The sequence below is a fragment of the Lissotriton vulgaris genome, chromosome 1_1, assembly GCF_964263255.1.
Source record: "Lissotriton vulgaris chromosome 1_1, aLisVul1.2, whole genome shotgun sequence".
Classification (NCBI taxonomy): domain Eukaryota; kingdom Metazoa; phylum Chordata; class Amphibia; order Caudata; family Salamandridae; genus Lissotriton; species Lissotriton vulgaris.
This window is the reverse complement of record NC_141685.1, coordinates 23,930,599-23,942,173: the sequence shown is the minus strand read 5'-3', so window position 1 is coordinate 23,942,173 and position 11,575 is coordinate 23,930,599.

The window sequence follows — 11,575 nt, the reverse complement described above, 5'->3', positions numbered from 1 at the left end:
TTTTGTGCCAGCACTTGATGTATGAGCCTCGCCTTTCGAGGAGTTGCTTCGTTAGACGAAGCTCAAGCCAAATCTGTGCTGGCGACACATAAGGCGGTAAATTTAACATTAATCTATATGCTTTTGTAAAAATGGTGTCCAGTAATCGAGCATTCCTGCCTCTCAAAACCTCACTGCCATATGTAATTGATGATGGAATGTTTGCTTCCGCAACGCGGAGAAGTAGAGCGAATGTTAGACCAGTCAGTTTTGTTTTAAGTTGTCTTAGCGTGATCGCAACCGCCATTCTCTTCCTTTTAAGTGCTTTAAGTTGATTCGTGAAGTGACCCCTCCTTGTGGATCATTTCTCCTAGGTATTTATACACCTCACAGTTGGTAAGTGCAATTTTACCTAGTGACCAAGAATGGGATTGTTTCCCATTTATTGTCAGTGTCTTAGTTTTTTTCGATGTTGACTTCCAGATAATTCTCGTCGGCATACCTATGAAGTATGTTGAGTAGCCGTTGTAGACCAAATTGAGTATGACTGGTTAGAACGACATTGTCTGCATAAGACATACTGGAAGTGGTTTTTCCTCCTATTCGGGGAGCATGCGCATTGCAAGCAGTAAGTGCTATTGTCAGATCCGCAGTGTAAAGGTTGAAGAGAAAGGGTGCGAGAACGCACCCCTGTTTAAGGCCTTTGGTTGTTAGAATGCGCCTCGACAGATGAGAGCCGTTGCCGAGCTTGACCTGTACCCACCTATTGGAATGTAATTCTATTAGAGGGTTCAAGAGAGACGAAGGAATCCCCCTGTGGGATAACTTCATCCAAAGGTTAACTTGGCTGACGTTGTCAAACGCCGCCTTACAATCCACAAAGCAGAAGTGAAGAGTATGGTTGCTCGAATTCGCTTTATCAAGGAGTAGTGACATAGCTAAGAGGTTTGTAGATGTTCCAGTGTCTCTACAGAACCCTATTTGGCTGGGGGGGATAACATTTTGCTCTGTTGCCCATTCCTGTAATTTGATTAGTAAGTTCCCCGCATAATACTTTGCTTCTACATGAAGTAGTACAATTCGGCGATAGTTTTTTGGTAGTGTTTTGTCCCCCGCCTTATAGATTGGTGATATGATGAAGCCCTTCCATAATGCGGGCATGTACCCCGTTTGCCTGGCTGAGCAGAAGACGGGAACTAGGGATCGTGACCAATATTCTGGGTCTTGCTTGAAAAGAGCTGTTGGGATCCCATTCGGCCCAGGTGCACCGTCTTTCCTCCCTTTACCTATTTGCTCTCCGATCAGGTCAGCACCTTATGAGTTTTTCCGATTTTGTCCAGAAACTACTACTGATGATGATTGGAAGAACATGACACAAGTAATTACCTTTAACATTATTGAAAGCGAGCAACATTTGTCACAATTTAACTTGCTATCATCGGTAAATGTGCTCAAATTCGACTTGACGGAAATACACCCACTATGTCTTGGCAGGAAGACTTTTTATGTCAACATAGAAATGACAATGTTTGTGCAAACGTGCAAAACAACATGGTGTGCAAACATGTAGTATCTACTGCCAGTCATTTCAGGCATGTCAAGTTGCCTGTAGGGTGGTTATTTTCCTGTGGGAATGTATTGTAACTTATATGTATATTCCAGCAAATATCACAGGTGGATCGTGTCCCTTTACTAGGTTATGTCTCATGATGTTCCCGTTAGATCCATGATCTCATGATCGAAAGGCAAGAGAAGCTATTCAGCTTAGTGAACATTGTAATTCTGAAGTGCATTATTTATCGAAGTCTGAATATATTAGCTTAGCTGCTCCAATCTGAGGTATTCCAGGCCTAGCCATTTATAATTCTAGAGCTGTTATTGAATTAGCATGCCTTATGGTGAAAAATGTTAATCATTAATCAATTGCTCTAGCTGAATTTTTATTAGATGTACGGGGGGCATGAAAAGCAATATTGCAGAAGAGAGCTTCAATTGACTATTTACTCCTGAAAAATGATCATGTATGTTCAGATTTGAGGGAATGTGTTGTTTCAATCTTTCAGACCATTCTAAGTCAATTCAGTCCCACATTTATGCTTTACACAAGTTAGCTAAAGATGTCAAGCAGGATGTAGAAAAGGCGGGTCGGAATGGTTGTTTGGGTGGTTGCCAGATTTTGGTAAACTTCTCTCTATTCTAGGCAGAATAGCATTAGCGATATGTATCCTATGGTCTTTATGTTGCTGTATTCAGTGTGTGCCTAATCTCTTGTCTATGCTTCGTCCCTAGGTAGTTGACTTTAAACCGATATGTTATAGTAGTCATTGGTCAAGGGATGGACCATGATAAGTGATTTCTTTTTACAAAACTGACTCCATGTTGTGTTTTATTACTTGCTTTTATGTTTTTACCGTATTATACTTGTGCTTTCAGTTCAGCATATGAGTTATTGCTACAACATATATTTAGTAAATGCAGTTTTCTATTCTTAATTTTAGGAGGTTCCGTTTCTTGATATATGTTTAAATGGTGGTAGTCGAAGGTCATGGGGTGGAATGAAATAAAAGAGCCACTCTTATGGTCGAGCACCCTATGATGACCTTTGACCACCACCGTTTTAACTGACTTTAGTGTCTTATTTTACCCTAGTCTTAATGTAGGATGGTCCTGCATATGCCTGCTCCTCTTCTTTTTCATAATCTTGCTTTCCGACTTTACTTTGCTTCAAGCTTTTAGGAGAATTATAGGTTCAAACTATTGGCTTTGACATGGCCTCATATCTGACTTTGCCTTGCTTCTGCGTGCAACGCAGTGCTCACGACTCATATTCAAGGTCTTTCTGCTCCTCACTTGTTTTCCGCACCTCACCGACCAGTGGACTGAACATTATCTGAGGAATGTACAACTCTGTCTCGGAGTCAAAATACGGGAGCTTGACCAGCCTCCGTCTTGGCCTTGACACAGACTGGTACCAGCCAGCTCGTTTTTTTCCAATGAGAAGGGGGCGAGGTTTTCAAGAAGCTTCGCTTAACGTTAGTAATGGTATTAAAGCTGAGAGCTTTCGTAGGCCAGGTGGGAGTTCACCACAAAATTGACGTATTGCTGTGGAGATGATAGAACTTGGTCCTGACTGATCTCCTTCCTGGGCTGTTGAACGGACTTCCACAGCTTGAGTTGGCAAAGATGCTGCAAATGCAGTTGGTGAGGTATTCCGAACCATTTCTGTATATTTTCTATTCTTTGCTAAAAATACATACTGCATTCTATTTCAACCGTTTATTTCAATGATCCAATTGATATATGGGAGTCTGCCATGACTGATATACATTCAGCCTGCCTTTTTGAAATATTGCATTAATAAACTTGTGTGTGTTACATTCCATACATTTGGATTTGTTTTCCTACCTCGCCTTAAGGGAGTGCTGGGTCTTGCATCGTCTTTTGGGTGTGTTGGGTTAGGGTGTGTCCTTTTTGCGAAAAGCACATTCATTACAGTGGGGAAATCAAGGAGTGGCATCGAGCAGTGCAGAGGGAGTAGTAACTACAAGGAGCAGCATCGTGCAACGCAGAGGGAGTAGGGATTCCAAGATGCAGCATCGAGCAGCGCAGAGGGAGTAGGGAATCCAAGATGCAGCATCGAGCAGCGCAGAGGGAGTAGGGATTCCAAGATGCAGCATCGAGCAGCGCAGAGGGAGTAGGGAATCCAAGATGCAGCATCGAGCAGCGCAGAGGGAGTAGGGAATCCAAGATGCAGCATCGAGCAGCGCAGAGGGAGTAGGGAATCCAAGATGCAGCATCGAGCAGCGCAGAGGGAGTAGGAAATCTAAGATGCAGCATCGAGCAGCGCAGAGGGAGTAGGGAATCCAAGATGCAGCATCGAGCAGCGCAGAGGGAGTAGGGAATCCAAGAAGCAGCATCGAGCAGCGCAGAGGGAGTAGGGAATCCAAGAAGCAGCATCGAGCAGCGCAGAGGGAGTAGGGAATCCAAAAAGTTGCTCGAGTAGGATATCCGCGGAGAGGCATCGAGCAGAGCTTAAGGAGCTCCTTGATAAATAAAGCCAAAGAGCAACATTCTCAGAATCTGCCAGACTCAGGTGCAAGTGCAGACCTTTTCTCATCCAGTTAAAAGATGGTGCCTTGAACAGGAACAGTGACAGTTTTAGGCCCTGTTGCAGGTGCTCCATACATACTGCAGTGACTTTCTTTCTCTCTCAGATAATGCTGAGGTCGCGGTGGCTGCTGCACGAGATGGATTATATCAGGCGGGGGCGGGCATAAAGGTGCCATTAGGGTAATGGTGAGGCGTTGCCACCCTCCAAGTGCAGATGCAATATGGTATAATGGTTTACTGTTTTACATATTTGATTATTATAGTTAAGGTATGGGCTTTCCTCCTAAAGTTGGGTGTGGTGGACGGGCGGTGGGTGGGGAATACGGGGTATTTCAGCAAGTTTTTGCAAATTGGCTCCTTTGTATTTTTCCTCTACAGTGCAGCAACAGGCATAGAGCAGCAGCAGTACATGTACTAAAGTTTCAGATCACGGCTAACAGGGAGCAAACAAAAGCGAATATTGTAATGATATCTTGGTATGTCAGGGACCTCAATAACGCACGGAAATGTAAGCAAGTTACCAACTATTTGCAAAGGCACCAGGTAGACATTGTTTTTCTGCAAGAGACGCACCTGGCGCAAGTAAAAATTGCTGCTTTTTGGGGGGCATACAGGTACTTCGCTGGCTATAATTCCTTTGCTCGTGTGTTCGCAACATTGATTCATAGCTGAGTGTCTTTTAGGGAGATGGAAGTTTATAGAGATATTGACAGTTATTTTTTAATAGTTAAGGGATGTCTACTGGTACACTCGGTGTTGCTTGTAAATGTCTTTGCACCAAACGTCAATGACCCACATTTCTTTGCAGCTACTCATGCATACATTGAACGCATGGACTAGGACTAACTATTTCTGGCCGGGTCCTCAATCTACTACTTGATCCAGCAAGGGACAGCACAACCAGCACTGCCGACACAAAGCCACCAGCTGGGCGCCTGCTGGCAGATATCACAGAGGCATATGGGTTGGTGGATGCATGGAGATACCAATGCCCTGGGTAAGAAGGGTACACACACTACTCTGTGCCGCACAACACCTGGTCCCGGTTGACCTACTGGCTCCTTACCACAGGGGCGACTATCTGGATTAGTGACATCAGACACCTTCCCCGTGCACTGTCAGACCCCTCCCCGGTCTTTCTGCAATTGCATATCCCTCGGGCGGGAGGTGTGTAGAGGTTGTGGAGATTCCCTGACATGTCGCTACAGGACACAGTATTTGAATCAGAGCTATGTGCAGCGGTACTGGAGTATTTCACATTAAATGTTGGTTTTGTAGGCTCAAAGGCCACCCTATGGGAGGCAATTAAGGCATACATGAGGGGAGTGTGCATCTCTAAGAGCGCTGGGGCGCTCAGGGATCTCCGTCGTATGCGCGCACAACTGGAGGCGCAGCTATTGGAACTCGACAGGGGTGACCGCGGGGTTGCGGCCTCCTATTGTGCTCCGCCGTGCAGCCCTCATGGAGGAGTTCAGCGAGGCAGCGAAGCGGGAGGCACATTACTTAGGCAAATATGCAGTGGCAAGATGCTATGGGGAAGGGGAGAGGCCAGGTAGAACCCTCACCAGATTGATGCAACAAACTCACAAAGTGACATACATAGCTGAATTACCTGGGCAGGATGATACGCAAATCACTGGGAATACACATCCTCGAGAAGGTCCGTAATTACCATACCAACCTATACACATCAAGGGTGGAGGGGGATCCAAGAATATACAGGCAGTACCTGGAAGAGATATCCCTAACATGGTTGGAAAAAGCTCACCAGGAGTTTTTGGCTGAACCTTTTACTGAAGATGAGGTAACTGAAGCTATTGATGCACTAGACGGCTCCAAGGCTCCGGGGCTTGACGGATTCGCAGGATGCTTCTACAAGAAGTTTAAGGGAATACTTGCCCCTTACCTTATAGATATGTACCAAGAAGCAGTGGAGTTGGGAGTACTCCCGCCCACCCTTAGGGAAGCAGTAATTATACTTCCTAAGCCCGGAAAGGATCCCTGGAAGTGTGGGTCCTATAGGCCGCTCTCATTGTTACATTTTTATAAGATTTTAGCTACAATATTAGTGAAGAGGCTCTCCCTGATAGTAGACCAAATGCTTTCGCGATTTATACCCAACAAGTCAGCAGCTCACAATCTACGCACTTTATTTACCACTTTAAATAGAATATCGCCTTCGGTGCCGGCAGCAGCCGTACTGCTTCATGCGGAAAAGGCATTCAATTTCCATGAATGGGACTTCTTGTACGCCACACTAGGTCGTCTTGGGGTGCCGGATCGGTTCCTAGTGGTCATCAAGTTACTGTACTTAACCACCACGGGGTGTATCTGTCTTAATGGCACCTTAACCCCAGCATTTCACTTGCCACGGGAAACATGGCAGGGATGCCCGCTTTCACCCTGGCTGTTTGTCCCAGCATTGGACCCCCTCATGAGACGCTTGCAGGATGCGCACAGCCAGCAGGGCCTGCAGTTTAACATTGGGCCACTCCTTATCACTTTATACACAGATGACATCATACTATACGTGAGGCACCCAGCCGATAACCTTGCCCCTCTTCTCGGTGAAATAACCAGGCGGAGTGAATCATCAGGCCTCTGTATCAATTGGGAAAAGTCAGAGGTCTTCCCATTAACTGATGCGCTGTGTGGAGATGTGGTGGGATATCTGCTGATATAGTGCGAGGACTCGTTGTTATACATATACATAGAGTTACAGCTTGCATTCCGCAACTTAAATATGGCCCAGTGTCGGGGAGGTTGGAATGCAACATTGCGGGATGCCCGTGGTCCCTGCAGGGGACCCCATAGGAGGGCAAACCCCGTAGTAGGGCGTGGGGAACTGTTTGGTCTAGAGGAGGGAGGTGGGGCCGGGGGCGGGGTCTACCAAGGGTAGGCCGTCCCCGTTTGGGTCTAGATATAGGGGAGCCCCTCCCTCCTGGCGCCCTCTTTACTGCTGCCCACCCTCACTAGTCGGTCGTGCAGGCTGCTCCTCGCCAGCCTTAGGTCCATTAGGCCTCCAGCTCCTCCCTCTCATCCCCCCCCATCGGACGCGAGGCCCGCGCATTCAGCTCCCCTCCCTACCGCTCATCCGCTGAAAGGGGGGAAGTGGGGAGGGGGGAAGATTAACAATGTATTTGTGTTTTCTAAGTTGCAGGAGGAGTTACAAGGCGATCCCATACAGGACAGGCGCAGGAACAGGACCTGAAGCCCCAGTGCAAAACGCACCGTGCTGAGTCATACATAATCCAAGGGGCCCTTCTTGGGGACTTGGTTTCGACGGCGCCCCGTTAGTCCTTAGGGCGGTTGTAAGCCTGAGCAACCGGGGGCTTGCCGATAACGCCCCGCCTGGCTGGGCAAGGTGTGGGTTGACTCTCCCTTGTCCGGAGGGTAGGGCAGGTGGACGATAGGTTTGCCGGTGGGAGGATTTCCTCCCAAGTTCCACACCGGGCTATGGCCACTGGTGTCCGCTTCTTTGGCTCAACTTCAGGCGCCCTGCAACAAGGGGTTGCGGGGTATAGGGGGTCGCCTGTCAGTTAACCCATTCTGTTATTTGTACCACAAATAAACCTGCAACTTCTTCATCCCAACTTGCTTGTCTGTGTATCATTTGGGTGAGGGAGGTTGTGGGACGAGGTGTACCGATGCAACTACTATGAGCATTGGCTGGCACTGCCCCTGGCTTTGGCATGGAGAATTGCCATTATTAAAATGGTGGTCCTTCTGCAATTTCTGTACCTATTACAAAATATTCCCATCCCGCTGTGCAACAGTTTCTTTGCTATGCTTTGTACACATTTGCTTAGGCTGGTATGGGGAGGTAAGCAACCACGGGTTAGCTGGGACACCCTGATATTACCATATGAGAGAGGAGGGTTTGGGGTGCCGAATTTCCGCCTCTATTACTTGGTGGCCCAGGCAAGCTTCGCCCGACACTGGTATCATGCAGATGTCAGGATCCCGTATTTTAGGCTTAATACGCTATTGACTGCTGGGTTTCCTAGGGACCCACAAGCTATACAGACGCTCTCCACCACCAGCAATGCTTGGTATCGCTTACTCAAAATAACTGGTCACCGGCTGCTCTACAAGGCTGAGCTGCCATTGGTGGGTAACGACTGGATTCCCATCCAGCAAGAAATGCTGGTGAAAAGGCTGCTGGCTAAGATCCGGTGGGTAACATTTGGAGATCTATTCCCTGGTGGCCATATCTTTTTGCATACAGAAGACCCCCGGTTCCGCGAGGCCACAGGCATGGATCACTTTGTATGGCACAGGATACAAAGGGTTTTAAGGGCCAACATTTTCAGTTACCCGCTGGAACTTCCCGATTTCCCCTTGCTGGCCTTCCTCATTAAAGATACTAGCGAGATAAACCTCATGTCCAGATTATATAGGGCTGCAGTGGCGATGCTACCTACCAGGGATGTCGAGGTGCAGGCAGCGTGGAAAAAGGACCTGGGGTCGTTGTTGCATGCAGATCAGGCATGTTTCCCCCAACCATCGATACTTTAAATTCCTATGGAGGGCATACATGGCACCAAAGAAAATACACCACATCGATCCAACCCGCTCACACCACTGCCTTAGATGCAGCGCCCTGGAAGCAGACTTTGCGCACATCACATGGACATGCAATAAAACAGCAGAATATTGGAGGGTCGTTTTGGGGGAAATCTCTTGAATGGTGGAGATGGACATTGAACGCGCACCAATGCTTGCGCTTATGAGGTATATGCAGGACCTCCCCAAATCTAGGCGGAGATTCGTCGCAATATCGCTCTTTATTGCTAAACGTGAAATTGCCCTAGTTTGGAGCAGCAAACGAACGCCAAAGTTGAAGTCATGGCTACGCAGCATGGTATACTATCACACTAACAGCGACACTTATGTGTCACTACAGCCAGCGGCTGCTAGGCCCTTGGATATATGGCAACCATTTCCTGCTTACCTACTTTCCACACAGGGTACCGATGAGGATACTTTATCACAGCCGCATATCGCTATGGGTACGGGGACAGGCAGGGGAAGACATGGGCCCTCGGGGCAGCAGGCGGCTTCATAGCGCTGTTCACTTCTGATCTTGGGCTGCAAATCCTTGGAACGTGGTTGGTGGCAACAATGCTGCTCACTGGTTAAAAATGTTCTCCGCAAAGCGCAGAGAGAGTACAATGCAGCTATTAAGGAGGCTAAGAGGGGTTTCTATGCTGAAGGGATAGCAAACTAGGGTGACCAACCGTCCGTAAATTTCACAGACCGTCTGTCATTTTAGTATGATGTCTGAAAGGCGTCCGTATTTTGGGGATCTCAAATTACGGACGCCTTACAGACATCCTACTTAAATCGAAATAGGAAATTTCAGTAAGGAATGCAGTTTTCCATGCGAGAGGCCCCGTGAGTTAAAAAGACTTCACTCGGGCCTCTCGCTCGTATCTTTTAATCTGTAGAGGCTCCTTGCAGCCGCCCCTCCCGGACCTCCCTGTGCAGACTGTGGAGGGGCCCATTGTCATTCTGAGACTGCAGCTGATTAGCACTTTACAATGACAATCGGCCCAATTGTAGTGACAGCATGTGGGGTGCCGTCTCCTACATTGGACTAGTGCAAAGCATTCTGCTTTTGTCTTGGCGCCATGCTGGAGAAAATAAAAATAAAATAACTAACCGCGTTTTCACTTTACATTTAAAAGACAGATTTCAACATACAAATTAAAAAAAAAAATCTATTTATTAATGTTTATTGTTACTAGCACAAATCTTGATTGCAGAAAGGGCCTGATGTACTAAAAAACTGTGAAGTGCACGATTGACTCAACCTTATATAAACTTATTTTGACTTGAATTTATTTTGGTTGTCTATTTACTTACTTATATATTATTGTGCCACCTCCTCTGATATGTCTGTAAAACTTATGTTTTGTCCCAAATTTTTGTCCCAAATTTTGACCTTCTGTCCTGAATTTTTGTCCCGAATTTTGACCCTTTGTCCTGAATTTTTACACTAACCGTCCTGAATTTGCACCCATGCCAGTTAGTAACCCTATAGCAAATGCTAATAACAATAGTAAGGAGATTTTTGCTATTGTGAGAAGCTTCCTGTCACCTGTTGCACAACAAACGGTCCTTCTTGTCTCTTCTCAATGGTGTGGGGAGTTGTCTACTTTTTTTGTTGAGAAAGTACAGAACATTCAAGACAGTCTGGGGCCGGGGGATATGGCACAGAGGGTTTCTCTACCTCTATCCCTCTCAGCATCCTTGCAGTTGGCTTCTCTGCTCAGGAACTTTGAGCCTATAGCTGGACCAGATATCATGGCCATCCTTAAATCCCTCAAATCAGGGTCTCCGACCAGGGAACTGGGAACTACAACCGGGCCTGGCAAAGTCCTCGACCAACACCCCCCCCCCCGCACCCCCCCTCCGACTCGGGGGGGGGGGGGTTGGAGGTGCCGCCGAGCTCTTTACCGGGGCTGTAACAAAAACGACCCCCAGGGGCCCAAAACCGGCCCCCACCCGTGCAGCGCACTGGGGGATTGCCCGGTGCCCGCTATGGCCTGTCCGGCCCTGTCTCCTAATGACCCCTGCCCTGCCAGGGGGCTGGCTGGAGTCGCGGAGGTGGTATATCCAGAGGTCAGTAAGATTATTAATTTATCCGTACAGACCGCTGTGGTACAGAGGAGCTGAAAACAGGGTAAGCTTCTACCTCTTTTGAAGAAACTTCAAACTGCACAGAATCGTTTTTATTGTAATTTTGTAAAAACGCTGTTTATTGTCCATAATTCTTGCTAAACCTACCTGAGTGAGCCGCTTCCTCGTGCAGACAAATTGCACGACCTGAAGCAGTTTAGGGCTCCCGGTCTGCCTTATTTACTTATCCCCGAGGCACTCAATCCACGGCCGCCATCTTAGATAGGGGCCTGGACAGCGCTCTAGTGGCTGGGCGATTTCGGCCCAATCACCATAAAATGAAGCCCTCTTCTCGTCCGCGCAGCGGGCGCACCGTTGTCGCGCCGGAGGCGCGCCAGAGGCAAGCCCGTCTGGGCCCGTCCGGGCCAGGCCGGGCACAGGGCCACTCACTATGCCCAAATCAGGAGGTAAGAGACTACAACACTCGAGGGATCATCTCCTTCAATACCGCCCGACCACATCTACCCTCACCCCCATACCGCTAACCTCTGACATTACTAGAGGGAAACACCTTACAATTAAATCGGTCAACCTAGCGTTACTTAATTGCAGATCTGCATCTAAACACTCCGTAGAAATCAACCAGCTGATCCAGGATATGACATTAGATGTCCTTTTCCTTACGGAAACGTGGCTTACGCCCCATTCCGAAGCCGACATCGTCAATATGCTACCCACAGGCTACCTCGTATTATACCAAAATAGATCTAAAGGCAAAGGAGGAGGGATAGCGATTGTTTATAAAAACACCCTTACCTGCAGAATACAAAATGGAGGTATTGAGGACTGTGAAAACTTACAC